Source organism: Antedon bifida, chromosome 6, assembly GCF_963402885.1.
Source record: "Antedon bifida chromosome 6, ecAntBifi1.1, whole genome shotgun sequence".
Taxonomy (NCBI): domain Eukaryota; kingdom Metazoa; phylum Echinodermata; class Crinoidea; order Comatulida; family Antedonidae; genus Antedon; species Antedon bifida.
The window spans coordinates 15,297,175-15,319,698 of record NC_136231.1 but is presented as its reverse complement, the minus strand read 5'-3'; the positions used below and the strand labels follow the sequence as shown (position 1 = coordinate 15,319,698).

The 22,524-nt window shown below is 32.5% G+C and overlaps 1 protein-coding gene and 1 non-coding gene across 2 annotated transcripts in view; one reads left to right on the top strand and one right to left on the bottom strand.

Moving 5' to 3' along the window:
* The window catches only part of LOC144845472 (uncharacterized), a 63,405-nt gene that overhangs the window by 1,688 nt on the left and 39,193 nt on the right, over positions 1–22,524 (top strand). The gene's annotated exons all lie outside the window — the stretch shown is intronic.
* Positions 3,820–3,892, bottom strand: Trnak-uuu (transfer RNA lysine (anticodon UUU)). Its single transcript has one exon. It is a non-coding gene; the product is annotated as a tRNA-Lys (tRNA).

The window sequence follows — 22,524 nt, the reverse complement described above, 5'->3', positions numbered from 1 at the left end:
TCTATTAATTTGACGAAGGCAATAAAACAAAAGTATTTCCTGTTTGATAATCATACGATTTTGACAGGTACGATGTAGCTAGGTACCTGTGTATTGTTGTTTGTTTGTCATTCACTCACGTGCCTACGCACTGTCAAAATCACCTTTTTAGGCCAAAGAAAAATAATCGTTATATTATATAGACTGCAAAGTCATGAAATAATTATTAAAAACAAATCCGATAAATAGTCGTTATCATTACTCACTGAATACAAATATAAATAACCTTGATGATGAGGATATTTAATTCACGATTATACCATCATAAAATAGTGCACTTGTAATTCTTCTCTGAACAAAAATATTTAAATATTTTCTTAATTGTGTTCTAAGTGACTAAGTATCGTATGTTGTGTTAATCATTTCATCGTGTTTTTACCATTTTTGTTGCTTTTAAATAACTAATCTCAACTAATTGTTGAAACATATCATTCTCCAGTTAATTGATATAGGCCTATTTTTTATTAGACCGTATACCAAACCTTATTCCCTAATATCTTTGGTTTGAATTTAAGCTCACGTCCCTAAAGAGACGTTCTTTCACGTCCCATTTCACTAATACGCTATTACAAATGTCATAATAAAGTCCCAATATTCGACTCGGTACTCTATCGATGGCCTAGTAATGTATAAGCAAATTCTGTAATACAGTGTCACGTACAACATAGCGTCACATTAAGGGTATATACAGTGCAGAATTTTCCTATAATTTAATACTGTATAGAATGTGTTATGCCATTAAAGAAGAAGAAAAACTGCTGAGCAACAGCAAAACTTGATCATGGAAATGGTTTAATTAGCAATATTGATCAAATAACCAAACAATTTCCCTAATCTCAAACTATTGTTTAGCTCCCTGGCTCCTGGCGGTGAGATCAGACACTACACCATAATCGCCGCAAAATTGTGGTTACTACCGAATTGGTACATTTATGTATAGGCCTAAAATCGGATCTGTCTATAAATAATGAAGCCCATCCGTACATGACACTATTTCAATTACTGTAATTACCCATCAATTGAGAGATAACTAAATATTAGGATTTTTATTTATGAGTTTTCTTTTGTCTACTTGTTGACGTGTTAAAATATTGCCGACTTCCATTAGTAAATTCTCAATTTTATTATTTTTTTAAAAAGGAAGTCGGGAACTGGTGATTACTTGCAACATGTTAATTAAAATTATTTTAGACAATTACACATTTTATCGAACTTGACTTTGAACTGCCATGTACATTAAGCGTGTTCTTATAAAGAAAAGGCCCGTGCCATTTCTAAATTAATATCTGCGGAGGGTTTTACCGATTAAAGGCTTATCAATCAGTCAATTAATCAAGCATAAGCATTCACTTTCTTTCAAAGATAGAAATGAATAGTCACTTTTACAAAATTGAAAATATTATGTCTAACTAGACGTGCTGAGGAAATTTGAAATCAAATCATTTGCATAAAAACCGCAGTATCTGCAATCATGATATTTCGATTGGGCGAAACCAAATTAACGACTCTTATACATATCAGCTTAAATAATTCCTTCAAATAAAACAGCAGTTTTATTTATCTATTTCAGAACCAATTAAAACAACATATATAATATATAAATTTGAGTGTGCCAATTAAGTCGCCAGATCAACGTACACCAATAACACGCAAAGAAACAACTGGCATTATGTACCGGTAACCCATTAACACATTTTGTGAATATTGGCATTATTCCCATCACATAAGATGGAATATTTCCACAACATTAGTGTTGTGACTCATTTTCAATATACAGTACAAGAGCTGTTGGCACCTATGGTACGTCTCCATTGACTGTATAACTGACTCATTCCGTTACTTGCAGGATTTTCCAATAGCTGATATTTCATTATAAATAACTGCTAATTCTGAACTAGGGATTTATTATTACGTGAACAATGAGAGCACACATTCAACTCAAAGCGTTCTGAGAAGACAAACCTCATGACTAGGCCAACTTTAATTAGTTAAAGTTAAATCACATGCGGATCCAGAGGGTTTGTATCACATCTAGGACTTCATTGCCGCAGTCTCACCCCCTTCCCCAATATCATCGATTTGGAATCGGTTGACACATGGATAAATAAGTTACTTTCCTCCATGTTTAACGTGATCACTCTATAAGAGACTAATAAGTTTGCTTTCGACTGGTTGGTTCCATTGGTTTCGGAGTATTTTTGAGTGGGGGGGGGGGGGGAGATGGGCAGGATAAGGGATAGGGAGGGTAGGGCTATGTTTTGAGATATCAATGGACCATGGTGGGTGGTACATAAAGGAAGGGTGTGAATACTGTAGACCATACGTTCTCAGCAGAAGAATATTTTTTTTATTTAAGATTTACCAGTACATTATTAAACAATTAATTCATTATAAGGATATATATGATATGTCTATAAGAAAAATTAAATCTGTAAAAATATCTACATCTGTACCGTCTATTAATAGACAAAGTATAGGATTTGCAAAAACAAAATTATCGTTTTACAAACAGAATTTAAGCCTTGTCGATCGTCTCTATGTGGTGACCCATAAGTACCTGAAATGCAGCAGATCAAACCTAGAACCCAGTCATTGAGAAAACGGAAATCAAGGTATTTGGTTTAATTGTGTTTAATGCCAATACGGTTAGAATTAAGTGGTAATGAGGCGAAACTCAAACAATACGAAGAATGTAAATCCTTTCTTTTGTTGTATAAACGGCTTGAATACAGTTAGGTATACCGCAGCCTGCATTGTTACGTACTGTCACGTACCGTACCAGATACACACTTATGTCAATATTAATATAGAGACTAAAATCTTATCATAATGATAATTTGATGATTTACAGTGCATACATTAGCCATCTACCCTTCAAGTTTTGACCCTCAATTAACTACTCTAAACAAAGTTCATTTTTCGGCTATGCTCCAGGCATCAGAAACTTATCCCTGCGAGACAAGTTTTAAACTTCTAGAAGGAATCCATGATAATAATGACTACCAATTACTGATTTATCTATGTTCACTTTAATATCTTTTTTCTATTTTGTATATGTTCATTCATTATTATCTGAATAAATGTTATCTGAATCTGAATCTGAATCCATGACTTTCATGTGAGGTGGTAGGTCTATTATTTCATTAGTACAATACAAATAGGCCTACTCTGTATTGATAGCTGTATTGATTCCTTGTTTAATTCTTTTATTTTTTCTGGAAATCTTATTAAAAGTACTTTAATGTTTTATTGACGTCGGATGGGATTTTTGACAGTTCACACAAATGCAAGTCACCTTTTAGGCCTAACAGCTTAAGGAAATACTAAGGTTTTAGTACTTACTTATGTAGACTTTCGATTAGGAAAATAACTGATTTTCCTCTATGGTACTGACAAATTATGGGTTAATTATCTGAATCACCGACGTTACTTTTGAGGGCTTAAAAAACACCGAAAATAACACAAAGTATTTTTAAAACAAATTAACTGACATGAATAAAATTTAACTAATAATTACTATTCCAACGACAGATTTAATAGGCAATTTAACAAAACTGGTAATGTATACCATACTATACTGCATTTAGTCCAGTAGTGCAGTATTACGGTAATGATGCATTCAGCCTCAGCTGTATGAACCGTGTTCACACACATTTGTAATGTTTGAATTTTAAAAGAAAATGTTTTAAAAATATCAGAAGTGCATTTTAGCTAGTATAATTTGGTAAAAATATATTATTTTATATTTTTCGATATTTAAAAAATGAAAAAAAATTAACTCGCCCGATAAGGGACTTGAACCCTTGACCCTCAGATTAAAAGTCTGATGCTCTACCGACTGAGCTAACCGGGCTCGCGTGGTAGTCTGGAAATTTATTCGATACACCATTGTTGCAGTTCATTATCTACGACGATATAGCCCGCCAAAAGAAACGCGCCGATGTTTAAAAATGTTTTCACTGAGTTAGGCCTATAAAAATATAATGTCCTACGACACTAGTTAGTACGTAGGATGCAGCCCTACTCAATGTTTGTAGACGAGTACGCCTAACCTAGTTACAGTAGTAGTACAGTAGTAGTTTTAGATACTACACACCGTAGATACCTAGAAGCCTAGCCTTAACTAACTAGTTGAGTAGTAGTAGGCCTAGGCTAGTCACGTAGTAGCCTACTACTAGTAGTAATTAGTACTAGTACTAGCTAGACAGACGCCTAGAGTACTACTAGTAGTAGTAGGCTAAAGCTACGTTCACATCAAGCCCGAATCCGGGCTTGATGTGAACGTAGCTATACAGAATTACTATACTAGGCCTAGCCTACAATCAGATAGACAAGATATAGTACTCAATTCCTAAATGATTTTAAGTCCATTGGGTTTGAGAGTTCCAAGTTGAAAAATTATACGTTCTTCTAGTCGTCTACGGTCACGTTCAGGATGAGTTGCATTGTTTTATGCCAGTAACCAGTATCTATTATATATTATGGTTATCATGAAAATGTTCTGCCACAGGAAGACCGGGTGTATTAAGATAAATGGAACGTAAATGATTTCTTTGTAGAACATTTACGTTCCATTCATCTTAATACACCTGGTCTTCCTGTGGCAGAACATTTTCATGAATAACCATAATAAAATATATTAATATTAATGATATACGGGCTACTGGCATAAAACAATGCAACTCATCTGAACGTCGGACCGTGTAGACGATTTATCTTAATACACCTGGTCTTCCTGCGGCAGAACATTTTCATGAATAACCATAATAAAATATATTAATATTAATGATATACGGGCTACTGGCATAAAACAATGCAACTCATCTGAACGTGACCGTGTAGACGGCTAGAAGAACGTATATTTTTTCAACTTAGTGTCCGAAACATAATACAGTAGGCCTAGCTATTGTCCGGAACCACCAAATAATAAATAATTATAATAAACAATAATTTATTTTTACTTTACATTCCATGCCTATGGGTTTTTTCACAATCCATTTCGATTTATCTCGTCACACCCGCACATTCGATCCTCTGGGAATTTCCTGATATATGATCTTGGTTCACCACCCAGAGGTATCCGGGTTTAGGCCTACTGGGAAAATGTCAATTTATTGAATCCATCTTCCTTCCTCGTCTATGAATTACAATGTGCTATGTTTAAAGATCACTTAGGCCTATGAAATTAATAAAGTATATAAAAGTGATACATGTGCAAACGACGCAACATAGCCGATAACGAAATTGAAAAGCATGTAAAGAAAATATATATATATATAAATCCAAAGGTAAATTACTGAAAAAAAAGATAATGCTGTGGGTATCAGTGGCTGGATCTCAATAGAGATACAAAAAAAAGCGAAAAGCTAAATCAAAACGATAAAGTAAAACAGCCAGAAAAATTAGCAGATATATATATACATATAAGCCTATAAGTGACTTAAGGAGAAACATAGACAAAAGGTTAGGTAAGAACAAAACAAGTCCTTCCTTAAGGGGAAAAAATACTATCCTTAAGGCGAAAAAAAAGATTTTCTCCCTATGGGTAGATATATATATATATATATACATAAACCAAAGAGCTGCATAGGCAGGATATAGAAAAAAATCAAGATCAAATAAGTTAAAACTGCCTCAATATAAGTTTATTTTTACGACATGTTTCGGGCATAGCCCATCATCTACAGGTATATAACAAATAGGCCTATTTGTTTCAATAATGAGGTCGTTCATAAACGTGTTATTGACTTAAAATAAATTTAATTTCAGTATGTCAAAAAATAAAGAAGCGGAAGTGTAAGCCATGCGCTTAAGAACACGACTGAGTATGTAGATGATACGTCGTATCTCCTTATAAAGCAGTCTATTTTTATCAACATCTCATCACATCCCGCTCGCTCAGTCTATATTGAGAGATTCATTAACAATATTATGTAAACTCAATGATCTAATAAAAGTTGAGGTACTACATCATGAGTCACACCATTGGTTGTAATAACACCATGGTCACAACAACACACGTTCGCCAAATTAATTAATTATGTATACGCTATGTATTTTATTATAATATAAATTAGTAAATTTAACACAATATAATATAGTGGCGCGACCTACATTAAAATGAAGGCAAATACAAACATTTATTTTCTTATTGACTTTAGAAAAAAACCGTTAATTTGCTTGGTAACCCACTCCCCATTATCATGATTGTAAAAGGTCACTTGTTGGTTTTAGCTTATTTTGTAGTTCATTCCTGCTACTTGTTTAATTTAAAATCTCAGATCTGCGACAATGCATATCATTGACCTGGACTTTCGTATTAACGGGCACTTCCAATTGTTCATTTCCTACTGGGGTGTCATTTAGCCATTTCCACCTTTAATTCATGACATTTATTCTTTTGTCACCTTTGAATGATCCCTAATCATGATTTGATTAGAAACGTGTTAACCACTCACCTTTTGAGCTTTGCATTCAATTAATGGTGTCATTAATGGTGTTCTTTGTTAAAAACGAGACAAAGATATTAATTTTAACAACAACTTATTGAAATTGCTCTAAATTAAACTAGATTTTAACTCTTTCTTATTACTTTATGTATTTCTTTAAAGCCACAACAGGCCTATATTAAGCTAACAACTAAGAAACTTGATAAGATTTAAAAAAAGAGGTTCACAGAAATATCGAGATCATCAATAAGCCTATGTTTAGGCCTAAACTTTATAAGCTTATAAAAGTTAAATACATACTTAAATAGGCATACTCTGAAAATTAAACGATTTTGATAAGCATTACCCTAAAAAGAAACATAAAAGTAGGAGACAATGATTTAAAAAAAAACAAGCATGAAGTCTTGATATGTCATCTTTGAGTGTTAAATTAAGGATTTACTGTACAAGAAAATTGAAAGTTTAATTGATTGTAATGATTCAACACTTGTTACAGAAAAATTTTTCAAAAATGATAAAAATAGAATTGATCCGGTCTATGAGGACGGGTGATGTTCTCAACACCAGTTCAATTCAGTGTGGGTCTGGTGGATGTCACGCACCTTCACATGGTCAACGGAAACCAGTGGTTTTGCACCTGTAGTACCCCTCTCTCACAGAAAATAGTTCCCCATGACAGTATTCTCATGAGCTTAGTTCCCTAGAGACAGTTTCTCTGGATAAGGTTTTATGTTGTTATATCAAATTAATTTGTCTGCTAAAATGTTTGACTATGGTGTGTTTAATCAATAAAGATATTGATAAGATAATAAATATTTTTCGGATTTCAAAAGAGGTACGCTATACCTACATCATGTGGTTCAATCCGATTCCTTTTAACTTATTCATTAACATTATTAAACACAGCATCTTGGAATAGCTAAAACATGATCTGACCACCACCAAAGTTTCGCCTGTAGTTGTCAGCTATGACGTCGAAGGAACAAAATGAGTAGTGCTCAAGTTCTAATCTTCAAGGTAAATTTAATTTAATTTTCATTTAAATTTTGCATATATTGTTTGTTCCTTTTTTCATAAATTTCTTCCACCTACAAACTTACTCTCACGGGGAGACAGATTTCTTTCAGACCATCGTATCATAAATACACTTTGTTCTGCATTCATAGTATTTCGTGTTAAGCTCTGTCTACACTACCAAACTTTATGTGACAACAAATGTGATGTGCCTATAATATATAGACATGATGATGTAATATCACTACCATATTTGGGCATATCACCACCATACTTTTTTGTCCGACTAGTTTGATAGTTGATTTTAAGTTTTATGGAAATCGTTCATTTTCTTCGGCATCCGTTTCTCTATGGAATGCGTTGCCTATTGAAATCCGTCAGGCTACTTCCACCAGTGTCTTCAAATCTCTCCTCAAAACCCACCTTTTTAATTTGTAATTTTTCAAAATTTTCTGTCTTTGTAAAGCGCATTGAGGCTTTCAGCATAATGCGCTATATCAAGTACCAGTTATTATTATTATATTAGACAGAGCTTAAGTTTGTCCCCAATGTACTCAACCTTTATTAGGCTTCCAATCAAGACTTTCAGAAATAGACTAAAACATATTTTAGAATTATAAAATAAGAATCATCAAATTGGGAACTTAATGATGATTCCTTTAAACACCCGAATTATTTTTTAAATATATATAATTTTCCTTTGAAATTGTTGATGTTTGTTTACTTTGATCAACAATTGAATTAAAACAAAAGTAAAGAACCAATTGTATGGTCTAGTCAAGTTTCTGGTTAAATTTATCTGTTTTATCTTGTTTGTATATTAAAACGAAATTATTATTTTGTTGATTTTTCTTGTTCAAAAAAGTGGCTATATTAAAACTACAAAATGACCTATTCAATTTGTTTTATTCATCTTTAATATTTTTAGGGGAAATACATTTTTAATGTAATACTAATGTACTCATTCCACTTAACTTAATCATGGAAAAGGAAACGTGATCCATTTTGCTCACATTATTCATAATTGTTTAATTCCAAACAGTTCCGACCGATAGTGTAGATTCACAGCGATAGAATTTTCTTCGGAAAATATTTGGAACGATTACACTCAATTGACACGCGTGAAAGTTTGACTACCGATATGGGCTTGGAATTGAACTAACGGTCAACGATTCGGACAGTCAGTACTTAGCTATAATATATATTCGGTATCTTTATTCATTCAATCATGCAAAAAATATACACTGCAGCAAAAAACGCTGGATTGCAGTATTTGTACAACAATGATTTAGTTAATAGGCAAATTGCACATATGAATACAAAGAACAGACACAATAAAAAAAAAAGCAAACGCTACAAACTTTAAAACATTTGTTAAAAATAATTAGGCCCTACACAGATGTCTAAGATGTCAATATTAGGCCCTACACAGATGTCTAAGATGTCAATATTAGGCCCTACACAGATGTCTAAGATGTCAATATTAGGCCCTACACAGATGTCTAAGATGTCAATATTAGGCCCTACACAGATGTCTAAGATGTCAATATTAGGCCCTACACAGATGTCTAAGATGTCAATAATTAGGCCCTACACAGATGTCTAAGATGTCAATATTAGGCCCTACACAGATGTCTAAGATGTCAATATTTAGGCCCTACACAGATGTCTAAGATGTCAATATTTAGGCCCTACACAGATGTCTAAGATGTCAATATTTAGGCCCTACACAGATGTCTAAGATGTCAATATTAGGCCCTACACAGATGTCTAAGATGTCAATATTAGGCCCTACACAGATGTCTAAGATGTCAATATTAGGCCCTACACAGATGTCTAAGATGTCAATATTAGGCCCTACACAGATGTCTAAGATGTCAATAATTAGGCCCTACACAGATGTCTAAGATGTCAATATTAGGCCCTACACAGATGTCTAAGATGTCAATATTTAGGCCCTACACAGATGTCTAAGATGTCAATATTAGGCCTACTCGATCAATTTCATTAGATATAGGATAGGGCTAATTTTTAGACGTTCAGTTGTCATGAAGGGTATTTTAAAAGTTTTACTTTTACGCAGTTTCATTGAAGAGGCATTCTTTGAACCAGTGACAAAACCGAGAAGAATTTTTTGAGCGAATTTTTTGCATAATTTAACTCTACGTTGCGACAAAGATATAACTTTATTATGTCGACTGAAGACTATACGTTCTCTCATACCGTACTGCTGTTTATGATCGACTGACACTAAATCAAGTTCGTATTATTTGAAATATGAAAATAATTACCGAAATAAATTGTTTTAAATCATACATCGAATATGATGTATAGACCTATTATTAAATATATTGTACACTATATATTGTTTTCTTTTTTTCCCCTTTAATCTTTCAATTACAGTAATTTCAAATCAAAAACAAACCGTAATTCAATATACTAAAATATGTTTTTCTTATGTAAGAGGACGTTGGCCTAATATAGTCTTCAAGGCATGCAAATTGATTATTGAACATTACAAAAATATATTAAAACCGGATAATTACTGTATATACAACTTGGATATAATGTTATACCTATTATACCTGTAATTGTTATTAAAACACAATCAGTGCATCTATTGGTTACAATTTTAAATGAACATTTACTCCTAAATACTATAGAAATTAACAGGCTTTTATGGCGATCGTGCTAACTTGTAAAGCTGGTATATTTGAATCTTATATCATTCTATATTCATTCAGGAAATTAAGACCCATTAATAATATAATATATCGTACTGCAGTTACAATTTTGTTTAATTTCTAACTAACTTGGTGGCGCTTTACTCATATTGTTTTTCGGCATAAACGCAAAATGATAATAAGAGTTGACTTAACGTTGGCTAACTACCAAAGAGAAATCTTACTGAAGGAAATAACTATTCGCAAACCGGACGCTAAATGAATTTTGAACTAATAACCGTGTGAAATAATGTGAGTGTCATATTTGGAAAATACGTTAGATGTTTCAAGTTCAACGCCAGATGTTTCTGCCATTGACGTTATTGCCAGTAAAAACGAAATCCCATATGATTAAATAAGTTAAGATGTCTAAACGTTAATGAGATATTTTATATAGCCATTTTTATATATATATATATAGACTTTTTCTCATTCTCACAGATTTCCTCATCTTGTCGTTTCGGATTGATGAATACATTTTCAGTGGGTCACCGGGCGGTTTAAAATTGATGTTCTTTTCCTATTGTGTTTATATATATATATAGACCTATACACTTGCACTGATGAAGGGCTAGTGTTGCCTGAAAGCTCTGCTAACTTTTCTGGCTGTTTTACATTATTGTTTTGGTTTAGCTTTTCGCTTTTTTTTGTATCTCCATTGAGATATCAATATTAACCACCATTTAAGCTGTTTTTTTAGTTCCATTCCAAAATTCTACCTTCTTTGTTTTCTACTCTTATTCAGTCTCCACCCACCTTTGACCACCCTGTCTCCTTTTGTTGTATTTTTTTTATTCCTGTCCACCCAGGCAGCACTTGCCAGTTCTTATGCTATGACATCCAAATTCCTTCACTTGCACTGATGAAGGTATTGATTGAAGAATTGAAGAAGAATGAAAAAAGAGAGTCACATGTTTTAATGAAACATCTAGTTAATATGTATTTTTTAATATGTTGAACGAATAAAAGCACACCACAAAAGAGAAAAAAATGTTTAGTGAACCACTACGGGACCATGAACAAGTATAACATTACGGTTTCTCCTGAGTAGGGGTTCTACTGTCAAATTCAATATTTCTAGAGCATATTGAACATATAAAATGTTGAATAAATAAAAGTGTACTTCAAAAGTACACCCACTCATATATGGACACCATTTTTTTAGAGGTTGGCCTAGACCTTTTATAATAATTGTTTTTATGAATAACTATAAAGCTAATTACTATTGACATAACCTGAACTATAACTAACTGAACATTAACTAAGCAATATCTATAAGGGCTTCCACCTTTATTTTGCTATCAAGACTCAAAATATCAATGGAGTTACTTGAGTGTCGCAGGCGATAATTCTATTAGCGCTTTTTCTAACGTTTTAGAATTCTTAGCTGCTAATAAGATTTAAAACGCCAACGGGATATTGCCTCGCCGTTATCTTTCGTAATAAATGCAAACGATTAATTTTGTTTTCTTTATCTAACTATATACATAATTAATTTCGTCCGGTTTAAATAAATTTAGGCCTACTGCAGTTTTATAGTTTCAGAATGAGCAAAATTAAATGATGAGCCCTAGGCCTATTGTATGTATTTTTAAATGTTTTTAATATAATAATGTTTCACTACGCTTTATATAGATTCTTAAAACGCTTGCCGTATACAACCAAAATAAGCAATATGTTTTGCATCTTATTGAAACAAAATTAGTTTATTTAACCCCATTGCGAATAGTGCATTAAAGCTATAGCGAAGACAAAATCAAAACTATATTCAAGTTTGGAATATAGAGTATTAGGCACCGAGGAAAGAAGTTCAGAACAAAGCAATCGTCAAAGAACTATATGATATCGCCCTCTGTATTGAAATGTGATGTGCCCATGTACGCGATGATGTCATATCACTACCATTTTTTTGTCAAAACTAGTTTGATAGTCTAGACTTAAGCGCCTAATAAAAATATTTAAAAAAAAAATTAGTTAACGGGTGACAGTGTACATTGCAATAACATTTATTTTTGCGGGTGAATAGATTTATGACATAATATAGACAAATCTACAAAGGAAGTACTGTAATATTTTTAGTTGTATTAATCAAATACGGTTTATACTACAGTATGCTATAAATTTCACATAATGTTAGAATCAGCTATTTGCCTTTTGCACAAAATGTATCCGTCTGCCTGTGTCTTGATAAGCGTCCCTTCCAACCGGCCAAACTTTAATTTACATTTGACCTTTAAGTGTATATCCTGAACATACGATGCAGTTTCATATTATATGAGATTCGAAGTTCCTCTGGCGAGTTACTTATTAATAAAAGTTGTCCGTATCGTTATTCTTTTCCATGTGAAATTCAAATGTACCGATAGTCGGCACCAACAGTCTTAACAAATGACAATTTGTGATATAAAAAAATCAACGGAGCTAAAAGAGGATATAGGCGGCCTATTACCCGAAATAAAACTAAAGAAAACTAAAGTGTCCTGAAACAACCATTTTAAACTGACTGAAGGAATAAATTACAAGGGTTTCCTATACATGGTTGGACATACGTCTTTTTTGTTTCACTCTCAGTTCGCACGGAAAACCAAGCTGCTAAATAAGATTCCATTAATTACTTCCAAATTAACACTATTATTTTGACGTATTTTTTGCCAGATACAGCTAACCTCGACGACCTTTCTACATGTCAGGAAACGTATTGGTTCGCTTGAACACTTCAGGGGTAAGTCGGAAATAAACTATAGCTTTCACCCCCCGCAGAAATATTTGATTTAATTTCCATGTTGAGTCTTCATCGGCAAAGTGCACTAGTGACAGGTCTCTCATGGTAGCTGATAACGGGGATATAGTCGGCTTGCGTATTACAGTAGTTATATTGGATGAATGAATTAACACTATTGAAGGCCCATCGTCTAGCCTACATAATTCTTCTCGTAATTTTGACCTTGGTTGCAGGAATTTAGGTTAACAGACGGTGGTCTAAGATCAGGGGTAAATTGTACTTTCTCTCGTCAAAACTTTTAATCAAACAGAAATTAAATCGTCATTAACGCTGTTATATTAACAAAATTGCAAAATCACTCTTGTTTTTGCAAAATATAATAATCAATTTCTTTATCAGATGGTTTCGGGGTAATTCCTGTATTCTGATCTGATTTAAAAACGAAAGCTTCCCAATCAACAAATTTTCAACCCTGAATTTGTAAAATAAGGCCATTTTAACTAGTATAAATTTCACGAACGTCCGATCTACTATTGTAGAGTGCTAGATATTTATATACGGTACTAATTGCGCCTTATTTAAAAAAAAAGAAGCTTACATGAGTAGATATGCACGATGATGATGGATTATAAGGTGTGGGTTCGGAAACAAAAGTGCAGTGCCTACCATGAACGAAGGAATATTTATTTAGTATTATATATTATTTGTATTGATTATTGATTTATCGTTTATTGTTGCTCATCTTTCATGTGCTTATTGAAGTTCATATCTTGGTTACATCCTTTGTTTTAACGTAATAACGTTATGTTATTTTAAAATATTGATTGACAGCTTATTCACATTACATCGGAAATTATTAGCACCATAGGTAGTATCCGTTGGCATGTCATAGAGCATATAGGCCCTATATATAGCATAGTCTTGTGTTTTATTTTCGTACGTGAGCGACAGGTGTAATTGGTAAAAATGTATTTTAAACTTGTCGGAATTCTAAAATTAAATTCTAAATTCTAAAATTATGTTTTGAATGATGACTATGATATCTAACTTAATTTATCTGTTATTTGTCATGTTTTTCCATTGCGTAACTTTTAGACGTGTTAGGAAACTGATAATTAATATTAAATTAAGCCTGTACTAGAATGTTGTGGGAATTGACAATGATGCAACCGCCGAGAGAATAAAGGAATTGATACCGGAATCAGCTTGTGATCTCATTTGTAAATCGGAATTTTATCCAAAACACTTTATATTTACCTGAAATTAAATGTAAGTTAAACAAACAAAAAATATTCAACCGGAAGTTAATTTGTCTTTTTATATGTGAAATCTTAATTATATTATTTTTAACTTATGATTAAATTAAAAAATGTCTTATTCAAATTTGGATTTTATTAATCTTCATTTTAAGTTAAGTTTTAAGTTTTGAGAGACAATGCACCAGTCAGGTTTATGTTCATTAACTCTGTAGACAATAATAGTAAGACAATGACAGTGGACTAATTAGTATACTTTTGTCCATGGTGTAACAAATTGCAATATTATTACAGTATATTTCCTATTAGGTTAAGGCAGAAAATAGAGAGGACGTCAATATAACATGCATGCCTCATGACGTCATATTTGCAAACATGTCTGATGATGCTCGTTTAGTAGTTCGCAGTGCAGATCGGAGTTATACAGTATTACTGTTACTGTTCTGTACTACTTGGGTAGGCTTAGCACAATAATTCATTTTGTCGTCGACACAAAATTCATTTTGTCGTCGACACAAAATTAATTTTGTCGACACAAAATGAATTCTGTCGACATGGAATGACTTATATCAAAGAAAAAAGAATTTTGTCGACACAAAATGAATTTTGTCTACACAGAGTAGGCCTAAATTCTATTTATATAGAATGAATTCTGTCGATACATAATTCAGGGAGGTGAACAATTTTTCCACCTCCCTGCATAATTCATTTTGTTGACACAGAATGAATTAAAGACACTAGACCTGCAATGTGACGTTTTGTAAAAATAATGCATATATATAACTTTAAAAACATTATACCAGGTCATAAACAATGCACTACCTATATTAGTAGCTCGCGTCGAAAGTTCTCTTGTAGACGTTTCTAGGCCTAGCTTAGTTGGGCTTAGTTTTGTGAGGCCTAGCTGGTAAAAAGTGGTACCGTACGAACATCGTACGCTAGCTAAGCCTAGCCTGACGTTGTCGCGTTGCTGAATTAATTATTTCCTTTTTGGCAGAATCCGTTAATATGTAAGCTATGATATAATTAAATCTGTATAATCACAATTGATTCTAAGGTTATGTGTGAGTTGTAATTAATTCATTTAATATGTACATTGTTGTTGGATGTCAACAAAATAAATATTTCAGAAACATAATAACATATTATATTATAACGTTTTTATTTTTATTTATTTTGTTTTTGTATTAGCAGTTCCAAAGATTTCCCCATGTATATAATATAGGGTTATTAATTCATGTTATGTCTGAAAATGTTGGACTAACGTGTGTCATTTTAGTGTCAAATTCTTAACCAAATTGACACTAAATTGTTAATACTATACCAAAGAATATATTCTTTGACTATACTAATTTCACTCTTCCCTGGTTCCACATTGTTCTTTTGTAAAGAAATACAGTACTGTAAAATGCATAAGGATAGAGGGCGATATATACAAATTTTATTTCGTATACTGCTGAACTTTTTTGTTTTCTCAAAACCATAAGTAAACTGTTTTAGATTAACCATTTTCAACCTATTTGATGTTATCTATTGCTATTTCTATGAATAAATGACGATTGTTGATATTTCGTTTTGTCTTTTCTATCTTATATAAAATCCTAATTTTAACAAATGTTCCGGCATTCATGTTCAGCTTTTCCTCTGGCTGTGTTTTTAATAACGTGTATCAGGATACATATATATCCATTATATCCATTAATTCCATTTCCTCGGATTCCAATCAACGATAATACTCCAACTAGTTTTAAGCTGCGTTCGTGATCATAAAAACAGTGAATCCTGGTGTGTTGTTCATTCGGCTGTGTGGTTATATACGTGTTTAGTTCCTAAACTGCATGTTAAATGATGCAAATTGACAGCCTCAAATACTCTAACACTTATTGATTATGTTGAACATTTAAGTGGTAGGTAAATATATACTATTTATACGTACGTATGACGTGTTCTTTATTATCCCAGCCTAAAGCGAAGCTTACGATGTTTGTATTTTCTCTTGCTGTTTTTATCTTTTTTGGAATGATTAACTTTTAAAATGGTTAATATTGATGCCTATTATTGATATCTATGACATATAAAGCTTAGGCATACCTACAATAATGTTTTAAACATTATTGTTATTATCTTAAAAGATAAAATGTATCAGTATATAACCTTTTCTAAGTTACTTTTTTTTAAAGTTATTTTCTGTTTATACATACAAAGAGTGTGACTAAAATATCAATATGGAAAAATGAATTTTCAAAACTATAGCCTTAATGCATACCTTCCTAGTCTTTTATATGCAGGATGCTAATGTTTTCTTAAATGTATCAGATTCTTTTATATTGTACGGTAAGTGACGTGAGTACTTTTTAGTTTGATAATTCATATTTTGTTCATTCAGATGCTGTGTTGATGCATAATTTCCACTATGAATCGTTTGATTTCATTGCAATAATGTTATTGAGATATGGTAATAACATGAATATTTATATGCTTGGTTCCCACTAGGACGCAACGCAAAGACGCAAGTGAATTGACTAATGACAAGCGACAGTTTGAATAATCCATACTTTAGTGTGAACCAAGCATTAGGAACCCACTTAAGCAGCTATTCACATATATTCATTGGTGTTAAATATCTACCTTTTATCATATGCGAAGCCTGTATGCTCAGTTGATGAACAATGTATTGGTCATTAACATAATGGAATACAATTGCGTTTATTAGACATTATCCTGTAACGATGATCGATCCATCAAAATAATTGTTCATTGGACATTAATGTTCTCAAAACCCGGGACAATAAATCCATCAAACAGATGTACTGGTCATTTCAAGTTCATTTCTATATTACAGTTATATTCGCAATTCAAGATAGTGTATTCAACGTTAAACGGTCATTCGATTGCGCGGACAATAACATTTTAGTATTAAGCATTGTGTTCCACCACAACATTTTCTCATTTCTGAGTACTTTAATTCATCTTGTTAAACACAGGATTAATGCCATAATTTTATAACCATATTATATATAATAGATTAAATTTGTAGTTCTGCATGGACGCTTCGATATTACAATATACCATTAGCCAATTCTGTGTTTGTGGAGAGTGGCAGTACGCGTTTCAATCACATTAGTGGACGTTCTGTGACGAAACATATTAATAGTCCATGATTGTACACACGTTCGGTGACGTTGCGCTCCATTAGAACTGTACGATCACTCGATATAGGCATATAAATGAACATGTTTGGCTACAGCAAACATAGACTGTTACATCTCATGATTATGCCGTGCAGCACACGCTAAGCTGTTACTATGTACATATTATTCTTCATTCAGTTGTTTATGCAAATGAATCGGTAACGTTCAACAGGAATCTTAAATCAACGTATTGGGTAAGTAAAAATTGTATTTTATGTATTCAATTTGCTGTAATTGTTGCTTTCCGAACAACACCATGATACCATATCCTCAAGGCAACCAGTAGGCCTATCATCATTATTTACGCCCATGGCCATCCTTATTGTCATTTTACCATCCATAATTTCAAATTTTTGGCATTAGTTCATCATCCGTCATCATCATCATCATCATCATCATAATCTTGAAACATTTCTTCTCAACCACCATTCTTGATTGTTTGTAACAATGTGAGTAGGCTATAGACTATAGGAATTGAAACACAAGCAATCAGCCGCTGAAACCGGGCCACATATTAAAATACCAAATATTAAAAACCCGGTTAATCATCATCTCTATTGTTTGAATTTTACCAATGTATTTACCAATCCTTTGCAATTGTTAAGAAAAAGAAAACTGTTAAGTTAAAATTCTCCATTAGAATACTTATAAATTGTATATCGTAGGCCATACGTTGTTATAATATTATGAATAATCATTCAAGGGCATCATATGAGATGGTAAGCGTCTGTTTTCATCAACAACAACTTGCAGTGTAATTATGGAGCAAAATATTGAATGATAAACGATATCAAATTGTATTTAACAAATGTAGATGGATAGCCGTGTCATTGTAATACTTATGATTCAGATGAATATTGTTGCGTGACCGATCGGAATACGGTTCCAAAAGTCTGCAGATTTATTTTTTGCTTGAACATTTTATTTTCATACCTAAAATGACGAACATTTTAGTGATCAGGGACGAATACAAGAAGGCATCACTAAAATACAGAAAACTGATAAAGTATAACCTCATCGTTTAAGTATACTGTAGTATCAAATCTTATAACTGTAATAATAGACAAGACAAAAAGTCTGTAAAAAAAGAGCGTTTTCCTCTTATAAAAATGTATTTTAGCCCTGACGAAGAATAATTGTTTTTCGAAAACTTGTAATTCTTTCTGGCTGTTTAGATTTTTAGTTGCGTGCAAACGCGACTCAAAAGCTCACTATGTCGGTCGGTTGGTCGGTCGGTCGGTAGGTCGTCGGTAAACACTAACTCTAATTTGCGCACGACTGCAGCCATGCATATGGCCTTGTTGTTGAGCTTTTTGCTTAATTTATTTCTATCTTCATTGAGATCCAGTGGCCGTATTCACCAATCAAACTTAAGTGAGATATTTCTCTTAAATATTAAGTATTTCACTCAATAAATATTTAAGTATTTCCCTTAAATTGTATTGACTTAGGCCTACATAGGAGATTTTTTAAATATTTATGGTAAGTGTTTTCTTTAGCCTAAGTGTGAATGGTGAATACAGCCACGGTTCCTGATGCCTACAGCATTGTCATTTTTAATGTATTTTATATTTATAATAATTAATATCCATAGAGTTTTGTTACGTACTTTTCTATCCTCCACATCCCCATTTACATCCTCTCATCTGGTAATTGTGATGACGGTGATGATGTTAATAAAGAGACAGTGATTGATGAAATGTTGAATTAGATGATGATCAATAAATCAACGAGAGAAATGAAGATGATTATTATGTGGGTGTGAAACCTTAAAACTCTCGTGTGGGATTCTGTTTATAAATTAGTGTATTATTTTTAATTACATGACAATCGTACTGAGGTTTACCTAAAAACATGTTTTCAAAATGATGACCATTGAGTGGGCTAAATTTGACAGTTATTAGATTTTTAAAATTTTATTACAGATAATTCTGAACATTCGTACATGGTACATGGTTGAAGCAACTATGATGGATATCTCGTAAAAATAACAGCAAAGGAAGAGAACATAAAGTCGAAATCATTTCTAACGTGAACGTATTGTACTTCTCAATATCTGAAAATACATAAAATAAATGAGATTTGAAAGCATTTCTTTGAAGAAACAGCAAGACACGGAACAGTGAATTTACGAGATTGTTCGGACAAAAGTGAGATTATCGACGAAAAAGATGGAAAATACTACCGTACCAGTAACAGTAACAGGTATCATTCCGACGACGGCGGTTACGCCGCACGAAGGCGATCCGATGGTGTACATTCTGATAGTCATTGCATTCTATGCAGTTTCTCTAGCTTGTTTAATGGTAAAATACATTAAAAGCGAACGTGAGGCTGACAAACTCTCCTACTACTATCAACGATTTATCAAGAGAGACGAATTCGAGGAAAAAGCAAATAAAAAAGATAAACAGAAAGTAACCACTTTTCAAGTAGCTAAAAACAACGATAATCAACCTTTTCTTGCCGAAGATTTTGTTTGACGTTAATAGTGTTTGAAGACATTTAAACTCGAAATTAGTACTTTCTGATCTGATCGTGATTGGCTAAGAGATTGATTGCTTTTTGACACAAGCCTTCGTAATGTTTTATATGTAATTCCTTCTGTTCCAAAAAAAAAAATTGAGGACTATTTTTTTTTGTTTTGGAACCCGGCAAAATGGTTCGAAACTTCACCTTCCGGTATCTAGATTTGAATTTCCCTATGTTGCAAACAAGTGGGCTTGGACTAATTTAAAACTAACAAACATTATTTTGTCTTAGATAGTTATTTCTTTAAAGATTAAATCACATTGTACTTAGGCCCTACCGTACTAATCGTCACTCCTTATAGGGTTCCAATTCATCGCAAAAAACAATCGAACAAAATAGGAAACGAATATGTCACCTCTACAAGTGGTAAACGAACGCTGCTTGGAAATAATGAAAGCAATATTTTCGTATAATTATTATACGCAAATATAAATTCATTAGTGCTTAGATTTTGAATAAATATATATTTTGTATCCATTACGTGCTATTGACAATGATAGTTGTACATCAAATTTTAGACACAGATATTTTGTACATAATACTCGAATTTTTGGATAATAAATTAAGCCTATACGCTTACTTGATACAGTAATATATCGCCTAAAGGAATCAGTTACGTTTTAAATAATACGTAATAGAATTTATCCGTTGTGATTATTTCCAATATAAACATAGTTTTTCAGACATTGATATTATTAGCAGTTTGTACTAAAACGTGAAGTACGAGTGAATTGATAATGCATAAAAGGAAAATGTGTATGTAGAGTAAATTAAATTGTTCCTAGCATGATTTGATGTAAATACTTATATTCAATATCTTATTTAAAATGTAACATAATAAATGAATATACTAATAATGCAAATTTAACCTAAAGAAAGAAGTAATTAAATCACTGAATAGCTAGATCGTGTATAAAGCTATAAACAATTGTATTTGAATAAAGATAGCAGAGTGTGAATACATTTCATTTATTATTAAAATAATGTAGGGTAGACTGGGTAAGTGGGACACATAAGCATTTATTCATTCAGAATGTCCATAATTTAAGCTGGAAATGTTTAAAATTACTCACAATGCAAGAACACGTACCCTAGCACATTATTAGCAAAAAATAAATACAATTTCAGTAATGCATTATGGGAGGGGTGTTAGGTAACTATGGGTGTGTAATCGGTCCACATGCCCCAGCGAGTTGGGATAAGTGGACCGGCTTTAACTTTCATTTTAGAGTTCTGGTGGTCACTTAAGAACCTTTTAATCAGTACTTCGATTGTTTAATTTTAATATGTTCTCAAACCCACAATTGATGAACTCAAATTATTCATTTGATTGTTATTTTGGCAGATTTCACAATTTTGCCTAATTTCGACATACATTACAAACATACGTAGCAAGTTCTTTATTTTTTCCGTACAACCCAGTGCAAGATTCATGAAACCATAAACTACACCTCCAATACATTGCCACCAATCATCATGTTCTTCATTATCGTCCCAATAAAAGCCATTGTAGTATTCGGATGGATCATTATTTTCAGAAGGAGACACGGGTCGGTCGGTATTTCTTTTGCTTTTTCCGCCTTTTTCTTTCTTTTTCTTTTCCATGTCCTCTTGTCTTTTCAATCTTTTGTCTGTTTTTTTCTTGTTCTTTTTGTTTTCTTTTTTCTTCTCTTTCATATTTCTTCCGTAACTTTTCTGCTTCAAACATTGTATTTTATTCGTTAATGTTGAAATTGTATGAAACGCCATCTCCGCCAAAACTGTAATTCCAAAATTACACTGGCGCGTAAAATGCTCCCAATAGATTTTTCATTTTCATAGCATACCAACATGCTTTATAAAACATTGAACCACCATCAAGACAGTAATACACATGGATAATACACATTCATCCTCCAATCTACACATGATATTCGATCTCAATTTCACAAGAATCTAGTATTTAATAGAGCTTAAATTTACTACATTGAAAGCTTTGGAGAATTTGTTAAATGCGGCGTGCCGTGTGGCTAATTTATTATGTTGGAAATCCTGATAAATGAACGGTTAAATATAAATAATCTAGGTCTTTTAAGTTGAACGGTTGTTTAGAATTGTGATGTGTATAACATTCCGGCCTATAAAACTATCCGATTACCAGTACGGTATAATGTCTAGAGACAATAAACAGCATTTACCGAATTTTGGGCACGTACAAACGAGATGCGCTCTCTTTTAAAAATTAATTTTGCGCATTTTATATTTTAAATACGCGTATTTGTTTGCGTATCACGCTATTTTTATCATGTCAAAAATTGCTCCATATTAATATGAAATATACTTTTGGTATATATTTTTTGGTTCAGAAATTATGATCAAACATATAATTTCATAAAATCGCGCGTAACTTACGCTACGCGACTCTGAAGTCATATAATATATATATAATAATAAAAAGGTTCCTGCACATCTACAGTTAGAAGTCCGGTTGGGGATTAATTAATTAATGTTCAGTATATTGCCGGGCGGTTTAGAATTAATGTTCTTTGCCTGTTGTGTTTATATATATAAAATGTATCTCTTCGGAGATCCCGCTTCGTGAATAAAATATACTGAAAG